The sequence below is a fragment of the Dendropsophus ebraccatus genome, chromosome 12 (genome assembly GCF_027789765.1).
Source record: "Dendropsophus ebraccatus isolate aDenEbr1 chromosome 12, aDenEbr1.pat, whole genome shotgun sequence".
Lineage (NCBI taxonomy): Eukaryota > Metazoa > Chordata > Amphibia > Anura > Hylidae > Dendropsophus > Dendropsophus ebraccatus.
This window is the reverse complement of record NC_091465.1, coordinates 16501791-16520824: the sequence shown is the minus strand read 5'-3', so window position 1 is coordinate 16520824 and position 19034 is coordinate 16501791. Positions and strand designations below refer to the sequence as shown.

The window sequence follows — 19034 nt, the reverse complement described above, 5'->3', positions numbered from 1 at the left end:
TTGTTAGTGTGTATCAAGAATTCCTTTCATATTGGGTCAACTTATCCAGTGCAGACTCTCTGCAGAGGCTCGGGGATTTATTGTATCTACTGTATAGTCACTACTTAAGTTATTTTTAACAACAGGTTATCAGAGAACAGGTCACATGTCATCAGGCATGTGAAAAGTTATTAATCACAGCGGGTGTCACTGCTGAGACCACCTGTGGTCAGGAGATATAGCCAGTAAGAGATTGCAGCAGTTGCTTGATCCACTTCCCGGACAGTTGCCAATTTTCAATAATGTAGTCTCATACTTTGTTAGATTTAGGCTACGTTCACATCAGCGTTTGACCATCCGGCACTATTCCGTCTACCTTTTCAGTTTTGGAGTAAGCAAAACGGAAACTGACGGATCCGTTAAAATCCCCATAGATTCCCATTATATTTTAGTGTGCTCCATTTGCCCTAATTGTCCTCTGTTTGCATGCAATCCGTTCAAGATCTGTTTTTTTGAACGGAAGAAAGAATAGTGTTTGCAGTATTTTTCTTTCCGCTTAAAAAAACTGATCACGAACGGAAAGTGCACTTCCGTTTTTTTTTTTTTTTTACATTGTAGTCAATGAGGATGAGCATGCGCAGAAGCAGCATGAAACCAAAGAAGAAAAATAAACAGATAGAAAAACGGATGCTGACTGATGCAAACGGATGTACAAAAGTCAGTTTTTTTTAAGCCAAAATACAAACGGACCATTAAAAAAAGATGAACATTTTGCAATCAGTTTGCATCAGTCTGCTCATCAGTTTATGCTCATCCGTTTAATTAATATAGACGGATCCGTTAGAAACAAAGAAAAACGCTAGTGTGGCTGAGCCCTTAGCCATTACGGAGATACAGTGGAGGATTGGATGGTGCTGCTGCCGCTCTCTCTCCCCGGCTATATCTCCTGATCAGGGCTGGTCTCAGCAGTAACACCTGCTGTGATTAATAACTTTTTACATGCTTGACGACATTTCATAAGGTATTTTTAATGATCGGTACTCTTTGAAGGACAATACTACAGACTTATAATATACTGAACATAGTGCTAGAGCAACAGTTCTCTGTCAGGTCTGCAATATTTTAATATGTTTAACCTCCTGCCACTGTTGTTTTTATATCCAACCTGCTTTTTTTGTCTTTATGGGCATCTTATACCATACCTACATAACTAAGTATTGTGTGATTAGGATGTATTTTAGGCACCAAATGTCATATGACAATAAAATACTGCATTATCTCAATATTATGTATTTATAATCCGTAGCACATAATCTGCAGCAGGTAATAGCCTCTTGTAGGGAGATTTACACAATTCAGCATAACACCTTGTGTTTTACTGCTACTGGCTATATACTGCTGCAAGAGGTTGCACAATTCTACCTATATTGAGTCATATCCGTGTGACCTTAAGCAAAGTACAACATGGGGCACATCATAAGACTGAATTACACTGTTACATTCTTATGATCACCAGCTAATATCCAGAGTAACAACAGTGTGCCGCATAGACAGCTGCTATATGGGCTGGGAGCAACTCGGTAAGGTCCTGGTAGGTTGTCACAAGTTTCTGGAGCCATGCAGACTGCAGTACATCCCACAGATGCTAGAGGGTGCTGGGGGAACACTACAATCAAAGTGGTCCCACAGAGGCTCAGTTGGGTTCATGCCTGGGAAATTAGGGGGCCAGGATAATAATTGAAAGTCTTTCCAACCCATGTTGGACATTTCTAGCTGTGTAACATGCATACCTCCCAACCTTTTGGACTTCCAAAGAGGGACACTTGTGGTTCACTTTAGGACATTTTTTACACTTTTTATTTAAGGATGCCTCCACACATACAGGATCTGCCGCAGATTGATGCAATCACACATACAGGATCTGCCGCAGATTGATGCAATCACACATACAGGATCTGCCGCAGATTGATGCATTTATTTAGTTACTTTGATGTCTCCAAATCTGCAGCAGATCCTGTATGTGTGACTGCATCTTTAGGTCCCATTCACACATCTGTAACCCTATCTGTAATTACGGACCCACAACTGCAGACAGGATTAAAAATATATTTCAGTAACTGTCCGCATTTGCAGGGACCCCCTGTCATATAGGTGACATTGACCGCACAATGGAAAGGGGCCATATTGTCACATGATTCATCTGTATATAACAAATTTTAGCATCCAACATTTACCACATGATGGAATAATATGCACGTTTGGGTCTATTATACAGTAAGTAATAAGACACTTTCTAGAGCAAAATAAAGAGTTTATTAATGCAAATCTAACTCCTAGGACAAAAAAAGGGAAATGTAAGGGGCAAAGGACGTGGCTCAAAAGTAGGAACTGTCACTCCAAAAGAGGGCACTTGGGAGGTATGGACATGTTGTATAAGCCTATGTAGCCTATCACACACCTTATATACCCACTAGGCCTGCTTACAACACGTAGCTACACACTGCCGACATCAAAAGCAGGAAGTGGTCATAATAATGTGACCAAACTGTGTGTGTTTCACAAGTCGGGGGAAGGTCGATTCTGTGTATAATTTGCTGTCATTATAAATGTGTCTTGGCTGTAATATAACAAACTAACCTTAAGTAAATCAATATCCCTTGCACTGCACATTGCATTTATGGACATGCTTATTCAAGTTTAAAGCTGCCCATCATGTCAGTAGTGTTCTTGACACATTTAGGCTATGTTCACAGCACTTTTGTGGCCTCTGTTTAACATGTATTGCCAGGACGTGTATGTTAAATAGATGCCCTACATCTCTGGCATCTTTTACAGGGTATTGTTGTGTGGGATTGTTTACTACACTATTGTCTCTTCATTCTTTAGTACATACTGACTTGTACTGTCCAGGTAAGGGCCACAAAAAACACTCTTTAGGGCCTCCACCAGACCAGTGAAAGCCTATGGGTACATTTAGCATGTACGGTGGCAGCTTTCCTGACATACACGCTATGTGTATATAACAGACAACTGTACAGCAGTATCTTCTTATAATGGTCTGTAGGTGCCATCTTGATTCCTATAGACACTGATTTTAAAGGGGTTATCAAGCGCTACAAAAATATAGCCACTTTCTTCCAGAGACAGCACCACTCTTGTCTCCAGTTTGGGTGCAGGTTGTGTAACTCTGTTTCTATTGAAGGAATGGAGATTAATTGCAAACCACACCTGAACTGGAGACAAGAGTGGGGCTGCCTCTGGAATGAAGTGGCCATGTTTTTGTAGTGCTGGATAACCCCTTTAAATTTCACTTTGATAGACAGAGGAGTCAGGTTGGATTTTATCTTACAGACCTGTAATCTTCCTATAAAATAAGCGGCATTGAAAGTGTTTTTCACTTCTCTCCCCTGTCTTTTCTGTAGCGAATTATGAGCAGGAGCCATATTAATAGAGGAATCGGTAGGATTGTTGGTCGGCTAAAAATCTGTTAGCAGATAAATACAGCATGGTTCAGGCCATCGGGCATAAGAAGAATCACTATTGCCTCATAGTTGATGGTGCTTTGCCTCTTCCTGTGCTTAGAAGACTAATACTTATTGGGATCTTAAGATTCACTGTTAGAATTAACAAAAGACCTAAAACGCTTCTCTCTCATCGGAGTCTGCTATATATAAGACTTAGTAATGTGCATGGTTTTACTACAGATGTTGGGTGAAAAAACAGGAAGTGGCTCTGATATTTTTAGAAGAAAAAAGAAGAGAGCAGCTTCGCCTCTGAAGCGTTGATGGTGCAGATAGTTATTTTGATATTGTAAAAACCACAAACGTCAGTCTAGAAATTTCAGGAGGATCGGTGGCAGCGGTTACTATCCAGTGCAGGATAACTAATAATTTTGCTCAACATTTCCAGTCACTGACTCATTTTTTAAGTAGGATTTGTAGTCCTGCTTGAACTTCAGCAAGATCCAAGAACACACACAGAAGGGACGGATGATAAAGACTCCTGACCCAGTGTGATCTGTGTATACAGTCTATAAGGTCTCTATAAAGTAAACCTGTAATGTATAGGCTGCCTCTTGGAACACTGTCTGTAGTTGTAGACTTAAGGCCCTATTCCACGCGCCGACCAACGCCCGATAAACGATATAAACGAGCTCCGATTTTGCTAGATCGGCACTCGTTTACTGGGCCTATTCCACGGCCCAACAATCGTTTATCGAGGGTTGCAGGGACATCGTTACCGATGTCCTTGCAGCCCTTGTTTCATACTTTACCTGTCCAGGCTGCAGGTCTTCTCCCGGTCCCGTACTGCAGTAGCTTCGGAGCGGCCTGTCTAAACTGAAAGACCGCTCAGCCAATCACTGGCCGCTGCAGTCCCGGTCAGTGATTAGCTGAGCGGTCTGTCAGTTCAGACAGGCCGCTCAGAAGCTGCTGCGGCGCGGGACCGGGAGAAGGAGAAGACCTGCAGCCTGGACAGGTAAAGTATGATGTTTGTGAAATCGTTGGTCGCCCGCCGTGCCCGCTATTCCACATAGCGATGCGCGGATGGCGAACCTAAATGAACAACACGATCACGACACGATCATCGGCTGATCATTCTCTGTATTCCACGGAGCGATAATCGGCCGAATCGGGCCAATTATGGCACAGTGGAATAGGCCCCTTAGAGGGTACCTATCATTTATACAAAGTTCTGATGTCATAGCAACATGTCAGCGGTTTGTATCGGTCGGGATTCAGGTGGTGAGACCCCCACCGATCGTTGAAATGATCGATTCCTGGAAGTTCCATAGGGCTCCATTATAGTTTTGTCAACTGCTACTTTAACAGTGCGATAGAAATAAAGAGGTGTGCGCTGCTACACGTGTCTGCCCCTTCATTCTAATGATTGGCAGTGTTCTCAGCACCTGGACCCTGATCGATACAAACCTTTGACATGTCCCTATGAAATGTCAGTAGTTTGTTTAAATGATAGGTATCCTTTAAGGATACGGCAACAAGCTGCGGTAATTACATGCGGAATATCAGCTGCAAATACAGCACATGTGACGCTACTTTAGTTGCAGCAAGTAACACACACAAACTATGGGTTTTTAGATTTACTGCCGATTCTGCTGTCACACTTCAACTACATGGAAGAGAAGCTGTAACCCAACAGCGAACATTTCATCAGCATTTCTTCACTTACAGTCTTATATATGAAACAAAACTAAATTCAGTGATGCCCCCGAGGCAGAGTGAGACAGAGAGGCACCAAAAGCCGAACCAAATATACACAGTGAAAAAAATCAAATCTGATCTATGGATGAATATTCACCAAATGAGAGGTAGAAATTTCAGCCAATAAGCAATGGTGATCTGAGCTAGAAAGACAAATAACACACTCATTTGACTCTGTCCTGTCTTTTAAACCGCACATTCAGGCCCTGACCACCTCCTGCCGCCTTCACTTTAAAAACATTTCCAGAATCCGCTCTTTTCTCACCCCTGACTCCACCAAACTGCTGGTCCATGCTCTCATTATCTCCTGCTTGGGCTACTGTAACACCCTCCTCTCTGGCCTTCCATCTAACTCCCTTGCTCCCCTCCAGTCTATCCCTAACTCTGCTACCCGACTAATCCACCTTTCCCTTTGCTTTGCATCTGCCTTTTCCCTCTGCCAATCCCTCCACTGGCTCGCCATTGCCCAACTTATTCATTTTAAATTGTTGACCATGACGTACAAGGCAATCCACAACCTGTCCCCTCCGTACATCTCTGACCTGATATCCCGCTACCATCCCTCACCCAACCTTCAATCCCCCAGTGACCTCCTTTTGTGCTCCCACTTGTTCTTACCTCGCACAACCGCCTCCAAGACTTTGCCCGAGCCTCCCCCATACTCTGGAACTCACTACCCCGACACATCTGGCTCTCATCCACCATCAAGACCTTCAAAAGTAACCTGAAAACCATATCTTTTAAACAAGGCTACAACCTATAATAATTCTGCATCACACTTGACTGGCTGCACTTTACCTCCTGTTTCTCTCCCAGTACCTTATAGATTGTAAGGCCTCGCGGGCAGGCTCCTCTTCCCCTATGTATCAGTCTGCCACTTTGCCTTCATGTAATGTGTTTTTGATCTTGCAATGTTCCTGTTTGTTACTCCTATCGTTGTAGAGCGCTCTGGAATTAAGGGGGCTCTATAAATAAATGATAATAATAATACTGACGGTGAAGCTCAAGTGGTTCTAACCTGTACAAGTATAGGCTTAAAGGGGAACTATCAGCAGGTGAGGCTATTAGCAGGTTAAATTCATCTAACCTGCTGATAGTTCCCCTTTTAATATTACCCAAGGAGAGGCCAGAATACAGTGTAGGGTTCATCCTGGGCATGAGGCCACCTTACCATGGTGGGATGGTACACACTATTTGCAAATGGTATTCCCTCATTATTTTTATGGAGACTTTTGTTAGTGATTTTCATCTCTGTACTAGGCTTGTGTCTTGCCATTAGCAGTGAGCTGTTGCATTTTTTGTGGTTTTGTGTGTTTGCAGTTTCAGCCATAGCAACGTGCCCCTGCCTAGTGTGAATGGCGTTATAGGAGAGCTGACCAAGTTTGTCTTTGTCTGGGTTCTAACATCTACAAGGCCAGGTTTATTTTTGGGGGTCATGAGGGAAGTTAATTAGGTAGTCTTACAGAAAGAATGTTCTTTGCTTCCCATAGCCCTGCTAGGATTGGTTTCTATGGGAAACAGAGAACATTTTTACTTTAAAATTGCTTGATAAATCTCCCCCATAGTTCAATGTGTGATGCATTGGTTATATGCACTACAGTTTTACTACCAACACTCACAGCCCAAGGTGACAACCGCTCTGTCCTCAATATTAGGCACCAATTTTTAAGACCCCTCGATTTGTTCTTATGCTGCGTACCCATAGTCCTCAACAAACCAAACGTACCCGCTTGTGGCTACATTTGATCACTTTTAAACCAATAGGTGTTTTGTTAGTGGGACATACAAGCTTTATCACGTGTTTTCGGTCTGCCAGTGTAAAACAGACCACCAATCTACCTGGTTACAAGTAGATTTTGCTCGAGTTGTTGCACTGCATTGGCTTGCCTCTGTATGCATCAAAATTTCTCTTTGGCAGTATAGCGCCATAATATAATATGACCACCCCTTAGGTTGAAGTTTGCTCTATATTACCATTTTATGTTATAATTATTTGTGTTGACTCCTCTGGTTGACCTCTCAATGCAGAAATAGACAGATGGAGTCTGTAGCTCTGAATCATGGAAAAACATCCTTCTAAATATCAATGGCCGTGTAAAAGGTAACTATAAGGTTTATAAATGCATTCTACCCAAGTCTAGAGGACAAGGCTTACACATGGTCATTCTCTATTAATATAGATGGGAGTTAGCTAAACTGCAGAGCGATTGGGGACAGAGGTACAGAAAAGTAATTTACAATATCCATTTTATTCTCTGTTCATTGTATGGAGACAGATGGTGCTATGTATTGCGTTAGACAACAAGATACCTGCATTCACCATTGGGACAGAATGATTGATTTCAGAATGCTGCATGAATGTCGAGTACGAACATATATATTTAGCCGGCAACATGTGGCATTATTACTGTGTCGCCTTTTTTGTGGATAAAACCCCTTTATATCCAGGGTAAATTCACACAACGGAATCTGGAAAGGAGTCTCTAGTACAGATGTGATCCTATGGATTTACTCAAAGTAGGGGGTGCCAGTTAAAGCGGTTATCAGGAATATCAACTGCACATTATTTGTCAAGTTGCTATCAATTTTTATGTTTGTTTGTTTTTTTACAGTTTCCAACACAGGTAGCCAGGATTTAACATAAGTTTTGGTGTACCATATCGCTGTTGTGGACGTTTTGTTCATTTATGACCTTTATCAACAAGGTATACTATGCTCAAGAGTTATAGGAGACACCGTGTGTGGGAACTGCATAGGATTAGGGGTTAGCGGCCAGAGATACGGAAGAGTCAGCCTGTGGCACCTAGTAAATGTAAGCTGACATGACCTCCCTATTAGAAATCCCAGATCCGAAGCATTAGGAAATCTTTCAAGCCCCCTTGTTTTTCTTTAATGCATTAGATGGCTGTTAAACCTTTAGTCATTGTCACCTCCTTTGCAGTCTATACAATGTGCCAGATGCGGATATTGGCAGCCACCGGGGTATAAATTAACATGAGACTTTTTTGTTGCAGCTATTTAGATTTAGAAGGTGAAAATCCAGCAAGGCACAGGGAAGGGCAATATTTCTTACTGTACATATGACCCCATTAACCACTGCTCTGTCTATGCCAGTCCTACTATATACATAAACAGGGATGTATTCTTTTCACATACAGCCTGATTGAGGGGTACAGGCCTCCATGTATTGTCGAAAACTTCAACTTCAAGGTATGAAAAATATCTGCACTTCATTGCATGGCAGATACCATTTGGTAATCTTGTTCCCTATTGTTCGCAGTGGTGCAGTTGGGCTAGTATGGGATGGGACATAGGAAAAGAAGGTCAAATGTTCCCTTTTGTTCTGTCAGAGGAAGTAGATCAGGAAGCGCTGGATGTGTCCCGCGGAAGTTTCGCTGCTGCAGATAAGAGAGCCCAGCTTGGGCGGCTTGGGATGGAGTCAGGAGACTATCAAATGCTACAAGAGCAAACAGTATTAAACAAATGTAACCCCTCAATGGCATTAACTCTTTAGTTGCCTATCCATGCCCTGTCCCAGCAGGCTTCACCTCTCTATGGTTTACCTAACATGTAATAGATTGTTTGCTACATAATGTTCTTTGCCGTGATGAATACTACATGAGTTTCAAGATCAGACCAACTAATGTTAAAAGCAAGGGTGTCCACCAGTTCTGGCTGTATAGATGTTCTATACCCAGCCTTCCTCAGAGATGAAAAACAGCACAACACTCATCACCTCACACCCATAACACATGTAAGAAATAAAAGGGAACTACACAACACAGGCCTAAGAACAACATGCAACAACTGAGATCTGTACCCTTGTATATGCCACACAGATTTTTTTAGAATCCCGGCACTCACCAAATGAAGAAATGCTTATTTATTCAGTGTAAATCAAACAGGTACATGGAGGACGCATTTCGACTAACACGTCAGCTGATGAAGACTGTTAGCTAAAATGTGTCCTCCATGTACTTGTTTGATTTACACAAAATAAATAAGCATTTCTTCATTTGGTGAGTGCCGGGATTCTTCTATTCTACTGCTCTGTGATAGCTCTTACTATGTACACCACCTGCATCACAGAGTGCCATCTTCTACTTTACCATACACATTTTTTTTTTACACCTTCTGTATTATACTCCAAAGCTGCACACAATATTCTGTGTGTTGGTTATTGAACACTTGCAGTTAGACAATACCCAACAGCTTAGCTGAGCGACTGTATGGCAAGGGGCAGTTATCTTACCTAGTTAGGATGACACTTCCCAGAATGCCTATCACTAGTGAAAAGGCCAGAGATGTTGGGAGATTATGATGATTTAAGACTGCAAAATTATGAATACAGCTCTAGAGTATAAATGTAGGATCAGTACAGGTTATATAATGTATGTACACAGTGACTCTACCAGCAGACTAGTGATTGCAGCTCTGGAGTATAATACAGGATGTACCTCAGGATCAGTACAGGATAAGTAATGTAATGTATGTACACAGTGACCCTACCAGCAGAATAGTGAGTGCAGCTCTGTAGTACAATACAGGATGTAACTCAGGATCAGTACATGAAAATTGTATTCTATTGTGGACCCTTGCTTAGGGTTGGGCCATGCACCAGTGAGATCATAGGAGTGGATGCAGCTGACTTGCTCCCAGACAGCTTTTTACAGCATTTTTCTATCCTCTAAGAAAATGCCAGAAAAAGTGACAAAAGATTATGTCATTTTTTCTGCCATTTTTGACTTTACGTTTGAATGTTTTGGGTTTTTTTTTCTTTTCGCCTTTGGCATTTTTGATGACATTCCATTGAACTGTATGGGAGATAAATGCTACAGTTTGTAGAAAAAAAACGCCAAAGCCTGCATGCTGCATTTTGGAAAAATTGCCACAGAGCCAAAAAACCCAGCAAGAAAGGAGAGAGAAAAAATACCACACAAAAAAAAACACCAGGGGTAAGTATGGCATGTCACAAAATTACTACACTGACTCACAGCTAGGTATTTTTGCTAACCAGCCTTAGGCCTTATGCACACGTTCAGTATTTTTTTTCAAGTGTGTAGATTACTCCCGCTACCCACCCGTACAATTCGCTAAAAATTACGCATTGGGCATATGTAGTGCATCCGTATTTCTGTGAATCCTTTTTATTTTTTTCTCCCAACATGTCAGTCATAACTCATTCGTATTTTTTAAATGAAATACGAATGGCAAACAGGTTACAATCCGTAAAAAATAGACGATCCCATTGATTTCTATGAGAAGATTCGTAAAAAGCATTGGTTTTTAGCATTGATTTGTGTCCTTGTAATCTACTGATCCTGTGAATAGCCCAATAGACAACAATGTGCACTAACTCGAATACGGAAATACGAATCTGTAGATTACGCTACATGCGAATAAGGCCTTAGGCTAGGTACACATACCATCTTTTTTTGGCCGTTTGACGGACATCTTTTTGGACGTCTGTCATTTTAAGGCCAAATAACATCCGTTGTTTGAAAATCACGGACGTCGTTGCAAAATAACAGACATTATTTGACCTCAAAATGACGGACATCCAAAAAGACATCCATTAAACGGCCAAAAAATGTTGTGTGAACTTGGCCTTAAAGGGGTAGTCCACCAAAAAAATTTTTCTTTCAAATCAACTGGTGCCATAAAGTGCCAGAGATTTGTAATTCACTTCTATTAAAAAATCTTAAGTCTTCCAGTACTTATCAGCTGCTGTGTGTCCAGCAGGAAGTGGTGTTTTCTTTCCTGTCTGACCCAGTGCTCTTTGTTGCCTCCTCTGTCCATGTCAGGAACTGTCCAAAGCAGCAGCAAATCCCCATAGAACACCTCCCCTGCTCTCCAGACTGGAAATAATACAACTTCCTGTTGGGCATACAGCAGCTGATAAGTACTGGAAGACTTAAGATTTTTTAATAGAAGTGAATTACAAATCTCTGGCACTTTATGGCACCAGTTGATTTGAAAGAAAAAAATTTTGGGTGGACTACCCCTTTAAGGTTGAATATCCTTGTTTCAGCAGGTTATTTAGATGCCACCTCTCTTCTCTTCTATTATATTCTTGTTGCTAGTCTTATAGTGGCCTAATTTTCATTGTAAGCAGCATTGTTCCTTTCTGGGGTCTTTTCTACTACAGCCCCAGTCTGTACTGACTGGTAAATAGTGCATGATATCTGATAGCACCTTATAAAGCCAATCGGGAATGTTCACCTAGGGGAGAGGAGCTTGGACCAGATTTCTGGAGAATCTGTGTAAATACTTTTTTTCCTCTTTAAATGAACATATAGTATAGTATGTGTAAGGAAAAGGCGGGAGGCTGTTCAGAATGATCAAGATCTATGAATACACCATAAAGTCCTGAAATTTTAAACCTAATAAACCTACTGACTGTACAAAGGGAGATGGTTGACAGGTTAGCGTTCACAGGTTCTGCCAGAACTATAGTACAGGGTATTATTCAATGCTTATTTTCATAGAGGTCCTATGAGACATACAATTCATTTAATCAGTTCTGAAATATTCTCATTCACCGCACATCAGGAGGAGTCATGCTGCTTCTTTTACACAACCTCCTACAGATTTTCACTTTTACCCCACTGTACAACTACATGAACCAAAAAGCCATCACCTTGTGCTGAATATTAACCTGCAGTGCAGGCCTTTTCATAGGTCATGGAAGGTACATGTATAATCCTACAATCAGTGTGTGGACCCCGGGGGAAATTCTGGGCTATGACGTACTGGTTGCTAATAGACCGTGTATACACATAATGAATATGGTGAAGGGCATGTAGACTGTCATTTATTTGTTTAATTCCAAGACATTTGCTAATTCCTCTACTAAGGGTCTTATTACACGGATCGATTTTTAACGACTAACGATAAACGATCGCAAACTAGATTGTTTATCGTTAACCTGAAATCGTTCACCATATTACACAGAACGATAGTTGTCAGTTACGATCATTACTACGACCGTTACTATGATCGTTTATTACTTCTGATCCCTGCAAAACAATGAACAATGTGCAATTACACTGAACGATTACTAAACAAATGCGGAGCTTATGCGAACAAATGTGGAATTACAGCGAACGATTAACAATAATTTTAGGTTCAGATCTAAATCAACAACCAACGACACACAAACGATTTTTTGATCGTTGCCTGCAATTACACAGAACGATTATCGATTAAATTCGAACGATACAATGATTTTTGCTCGATAACCGTCCCACGTAATAGGGCCCTAAGACGCCATACACTTTAAAAATATGATGTTCTGACAGACAACAGTTTTGCTTTTAAATGCTAATAAAGAGGATAAAGTTCATAGTAAAACAGTAAAAACAAAGGTGGAGTTTCATCCTAACAATGTCTGTGGTATCAAATATACAGTACAATATAGAAGATAATGTTCTGATAAATAACAGAGGTCCTAATGACTATTGTTATGTGAGGGTTTTTTTGTAAGTTATTATTTCAGTATATCTGTTCCCCTTTTGACCCTGTGATGCCAATGCTAGCTATAGGCATTAGGTGGTACACAGAAAATCCATTCCTTTGCATAGATATACATGCTCAGATTTCACCAGCATCATTAGCCGGCAAATAACACCTCTACAGGAGGTGCAGACTGGAGTTGATCTCTGTCGCCCTAGAGAACCTCCTTTAATATAAATAATAGTAAATGGTACATTATAATAGTGGTGAAGGATCCCCAGGATACACTTCTGTCAGGCCTCCTTCTACATGACCAGCACAGTAAGGCTGCAGCCCTTCACTGCTCAAATGAGACTGGAAATGGTTCATGTCATCACTCATATCTCATAACCTGGAAAACCTTGTTTGGATAGAAAGATTTTCCAGTTATCAATGGAGCACAATATATCCTGATATAGGACATGATTCTGTGCTTTATTGTCACGTTTTCTGTGGCTCTGAATACTATTCCCAGCCCAGAGTTAACAGTGGAAATGTCTCTAGATATGTCAGGGTATGTCCACACTACAGAATCCTGGCGGATCACCCACCACGGATTCCGCAGCTCGCTCACGGGCGGGTGCATCTCTGCTGGTCCCATAGGCATCATTCTGTGGTTTGCCAGATTCCGCCGTCTCCCTGAAGAATGATCCTGCTCATTCTTCATGCGGATGGCGGAATCTGGCAAACTATAGAATGGAGCCTATGGGAGCAGCAGAGATGCGCGCGGTTGCGAGCAGCAGAATCCATGATGAGTGATCCACTGGGATTCCGTAATGTGGACATAGCCTAAGGATCATTACACTAAAAAGATGATTTGATTAAACCAAAGTCATGTCATTCTCAGTCATTCTGAGAATTGCCAATAGTTGTGTCTAAAATGGAGAATCCCCCACCCCTACTGGTTTTCTACAGACCTCAGTGCACAATAGAGAATAATTCTTATCTTCGAGGAAATTTCCATTGGTGCTCATCTTCACTAAACTGCATATGGGGGTCTTCATTGTACAGGACATGTTTCCTACAGGGAAGGATGTGAATCTCTTTTTTTCTGCTTATTGAAAGGGTTATCTGGTGCTTTAAAATGTTTGAAATAGTGCTGCAGACATATGGAAAATAAGAAAGAACCTATACTTACCTCTCTGTGCCCCCCTGGTGGTGTTTTAGGTGTTTTCCGCTGGTTGCAGCCACCGCAACTTCTTTGATGAACTTGTCTCGGGAGTGACAGCCCGCTCAACCAATCACTGACTGGGACCGGATAGTGCCATGGCCAGTCATTTGCTGAGCGAGCTGTCACTTATGAGACAAGTTCAGCTCGGAAGTGGCAGCAACTGAAATCAGTGGGGGGCATCGGAGACACCACAAAAGAAAGCCAGGGGAGCACAGAAAGGTAAGCATAGACTCCTTTTTTTATTTTACATATTTCTGCAACACATTATTAAAAAATTTAAAGCGTCGCATAACCCCTTTAAGTTTTTTTTTTTTCTACATGATGTCAGAAGTCTTAGGACACCCTTTTATTTCATAAACAAAAGGGAAAATTACATATCTGAATACCCTAGCGAGTAATGGTGACCATGTTCCAGACATAGGGCCCGCTCACCCATCACATGCTTGGGGTGATACAGATATGTAATTCTCCGCTTTTGTTTCTGAAATAAAAGGGCGTCCTAAGACTTTTGACTTATCCTGTGGTAAAAAGAAAAAAACTTAATTAGCAGAAGAGATGACCTTGTTGTCTTGTGTAAAAATGGTGCAGATTATGGAAGGAGTGTGAGGTCCTCAGGTGTTCCTGGTTCCTGGTGGCCATTGATGCTATGCTCTTCAGATATATCGGCCTCTAATCTATCCAAATGATACATACAGGACTGATGTAAGATACTAAACATTTGTATTAAACCCTTAAAAAGGTTCATGTAGAAACCTGTCACCATGACAATGTAGCCCAATCTACCAGCATCATGTTATAAAGCAGGAGCAGCGTCAATAAGGCTTTATGGAAGAGGTTTTAGTATAATTCACTTATCAGCCACTGTACAGAATGCCCTGCAGGAAGCGCTGTATTCTTTTCAGTCTGACACAGTGCTCTCTGCTGCCACCTCTGTCCATGTCAGGAACTGTCCAGAGCAGGAGAGGTTTTCTATGGGGATTCGCTGCTCTGGACAGTTCCTGACATGGACAGAGATGGCAGCAGAGAGCACTGTGTCAGACTGAAAAGAATACACCACTTCCTGCAGGACATACAGCAGCTGATAAGTACTGGAAAACTTGAGATTTTTAAATGACAAATTTGTCTTACTCAAATCAACACTAGTTGATTAGAAAGAAAAACATTTTCTCTGGAGTACCGCCTTAATGATTGACATCCTTCCCTGTAGGAAGCATGTACTGATATAGCTGTCAGTCACTGATAGGACCGCCCACTGGACTTCTAAGGCCAGAAAGAGCAGGACTTCAACCTGCTCAGTGCCTCCTGCTCTATAACTCTATGCTGACAGATCAGACTGCTTATTTAACGTGTCATACATTTGATTGTCTCCTCGCTGCCTATCCCTAGTATTCTTTGTAATATCCTCCTGACTCTCTACACCCATATCTTCTTCTATGTACAGCTCTCACCACTGGGCTGACTGGTCACCCTACCACATTGTAGTAGGCAGAATATTGTGTATTATTATTATTATTATTTTTTTACACCATAATTTACGCCTTCTGCTAATCCTGCCCATCCTTCTCTCAGCCCAGAGCAGAGGCAGTGTTACAGGTACATTATTGTGCTGCCATGATCCTTGAGGTTGAGTAGCTGTTTTAGGCTCCTGGGCTGCTGACTAAACACCACCAAAGTAGATGGATGAACTTTTTATCATGGGTTTTATCTATACTGACTACAAGACACACATTCTGTCATTTTGTGCTTTTTCTAAAACTTTCTAAAGAAGTGTTACACAGAATGCTGCCCCCTCCTCCCGCACCCCTCCCATCACATCTGCATTCTAACAGAAACCTCACTTTGTCATTCACATATCTGCAGTTTCTGATCTAATCAAACATTTCACTCGGTGCAGTTTGTTATTTCTTAACTGTATTTTCCATCAGGTCAGCAGATTTCAGGGTAAAAAAAAAAAATCCACAGATCAAACGTGTTCTCCACCCCAGGCACAGACAAGCCTGACTCTCAGCAGCTACGTTTGTGGGCACAGGCACCTCAACATAGAGACCTAGAAACACTATGCAAGGACCTGAGCAGACCTGACACCTGCACCCTGCTCACTTTCATCTCACAATACTTGCCTGTAATCCTCTATAGAATTAAGTATGATAGAGAGAGAACATGTGGGTTATGCAGAAGGTTATGTACATCCATAGCATTAGCATGCATATATGGGTCCAATATATGACACCTCAGTGCAAGAAAATGTAATATTCCTCTAAATAGGACACATCACTATTAGTGAAACTTGTTAGGTTCATCACAGGTCTCTGTTCTCTGTTCATAAGGCTAAATGAGGAAGGCTGATATTTCTTTGTGTTTTTGTATGTATCATAGTGAATGTTTCAGCCATATAGTGCTCAGGATGAAGCAACAATGAGTCCTTTTCAAACACACCCACTGTGGGCATGCAGCCATGTGTTACACTGTCAACTTCCTCTGCTGCTTTCCTCAAAGAGTCAGACTGAGCTTGATGCTATATGTCAGTTCTAGGGCCGCAGCTGCCTTGACTTCAGCCCACTCTAAACTGCTAAGAGAAACTGTACTCTGCACTACGCCCAGTATGCTGCCCCCCGCCCATGCTTTATGCCCTGTATTCTGCTCACTACATCCAGCAATCTGGCCAGGTCTAATGCTCTGCTCCCTCTGTCCACCCGCCCAGTACTTTACCCTTCAGCCCACACTCCACCTTTCTGTTGGTTGGCCCATTGCTCTTCTGTCTTTGTTCCGTACATTCAGTGCTTTGCCCCTTATACTGGCGATACCCAGTGCTCCCTTTACTCACTCTTACAAGTGCCTTGCTTTCTTGGCTATGTAGGCCCAGCACTGTATTCCCTTTGACTGCCAGTTCGTATAATAATTCTGAATATTCAATCTCGGCACTCACCATAATGCTTCACAATTTTTATTGTGGAAAAAAGTTCATCACAAAATACAGCGGCAACAATTTCCACAATAAAAATTATGAAGCATTATGGTGAGTGCCGAGATTGAACTTTTATAATATCGTTGGATTTTTTTCTTACTGCGAGCACCACCCTAGACAAAGAAGTGCCGTCTAAAAGACTTTTTCCTAATAATAATTCTGAACACTCACAGTCCCTTGTTTCTACCAGGCCCATGTATATGTACAGCTTGGCTCTCCAAACTGTGACCCTCCAGCTTTTGGAATACTACATTTCCCATCATGCCTGGACAGCCAAATCCAAAGCTTTAGCTGTCCGGCCATAAAGAGAATTGTGGTTTTGCAACAGCCGCAGTTTGGAGACCCATGTTCTACAGGAAATCACAGAAAGACCAAGAAGATGGGCCATATCTACCAAATCTATTACCATGGCTTACAATTGGTGCGTCTTGTAAGACCTATTGTCTGACTTTCTACCACTTGTTGTTTGGCTTACTTCATGTCAATATTTTGCACCAAAATTTTGGCACACATTGCATATCATATCACTCCCGCTTTCCTTTAAGCCACACCCCCTTGTCTACGTTGTTTTTTAAAAAAAAGTGTCTAGTTAACCTGGTGTTGGGCAAAGTATACTGTATTCTTATAAAGCCCGTATTCTTACCCATTTAGCTTAGTAAATTCCCTCCATGGTTTGTAGAGTATTTAAGACTTTAACATCTAACCACAGTGTTTTCTTTTTTCTTTTTTTAACACAATATTTTATATAACGGCGGAATTGTCTTTTTCTGATCCCTGGAGCCTTGCAGAGGGCAGAAGAGTTTTGCTGATCAGAGCAGCAAGACCTTGTACATGAAGAGTGCACATTGCATCACATTTATATATATATATATATATATATATAAAGTAATGTAAGACCAGTATGTCCATATATTGTAACCTGCTGCTCTGTGCTGTATACACAGGTTAGGGTGGCAATATAGATAATATGAATACGTGTTATATATTGTATCCTGTGGACCATAACCCCCCCCTCAATGTATAGTATGGGGTTGTTAGTGTATATACATAAGGCAGATGGTGGCATGTATGTATAGGAGAGAGATTATATACCTTCCATTCCCAGGAGAGGTGTGATATGCTAAGCCTATGACTATAGGGTGAGGTATGGCAGCCTGGGCACATAGGAGAGGTGGGATATGCTAAGCCTATGACTATAGGGTAAGGTATGGCAGCCTGGACACATAGGAGAGGTGGGATATGCTAAGCCTATGACTATAGGGTAAGGTATGGCAGCCTGGACACATAGGAGAGGTGGGATATGCTAAGCCTATGACTATAGGGTGAGGTATGGCAGCCTGGACACATAGGAGAGGTGGGATATGCTAAGCCTATGACTATAGGGTAAGGTATGGCAGCCTGGACACATAGGAGAGGTGGGATATGCTAAGCCTATGACTATAGGGTGAGGTATGGCAGCCTGGACACATAGGAGAGGTGGGATATGCTAAGCCTATGACTATAGGGTGAGGTCTGGCAGCCTGGACACATAGAAGAGGTGGGATATGCTAAGCCTATGACTATAGGGTGAGGTATGGCAGCCTGGACACATAGGAGAGGTGGGATATGCTAAGCCTATGACTATAGGGTGAGGTATGGCAACCTGGTCACATAGGAGAGGTGGGATATGCTAAGCCTATGACTATAGGGTAAGGTATGGCAGCCTGGACACATAGGAGAGGTGGGATATGCTAAGCCTATGACTATAGGGTGAGGTATGGCAACCTGGTCACATAGGAGAGGTGGGATATGCTAAGCCTATGACTATAGGGTAAGGTATGGCAGCCTGGTCACATAGGAGAGGTGGGATATGCTAAGCCTATGACTATAGGGTAAGGTATGGCAGCCTGGTCACATAGGAGAGGTGGGATATGCTAAGCCTATGACTATAGGGTAAGGTATGGCAGCCTGGTCACATAGCAGAGGTGGGATATGCTAAGCCTATGACTATAGGGTGAGGTCTGGCAGCCTGGACACATAGGAGAGGTGGGATATGCTAAGCCTATGACTATAGGGTGAGGTATGGCAGCCTGGACACATAGAAGAGGTGGGATATGCTAAGCCTATGACTATAGGGTGAGGTATGGCAGCCTGGACACATAGGAGAGGTGGGATATGCTAAGCCTATGACTATAGGGTGAGGTATGGCAGCCTGGACACATAGGAG

At 42.0% G+C, this 19034-nt stretch overlaps 1 protein-coding gene and 1 long non-coding RNA gene across 4 annotated transcripts in view; one reads left to right on the top strand and one right to left on the bottom strand.

Annotated features, from left to right (window-relative positions):
* LOC138768581 (uncharacterized) overlaps nt 1-19034 on the top strand; it is a 95023-nt gene that overhangs the window by 55111 nt on the left and 20878 nt on the right. The window lies entirely within an intron of this gene.
* FLI1 (Fli-1 proto-oncogene, ETS transcription factor) overlaps nt 1-19034 on the bottom strand; it is a 62308-nt gene that overhangs the window by 42600 nt on the left and 674 nt on the right. The gene's annotated exons all lie outside the window — the stretch shown is intronic.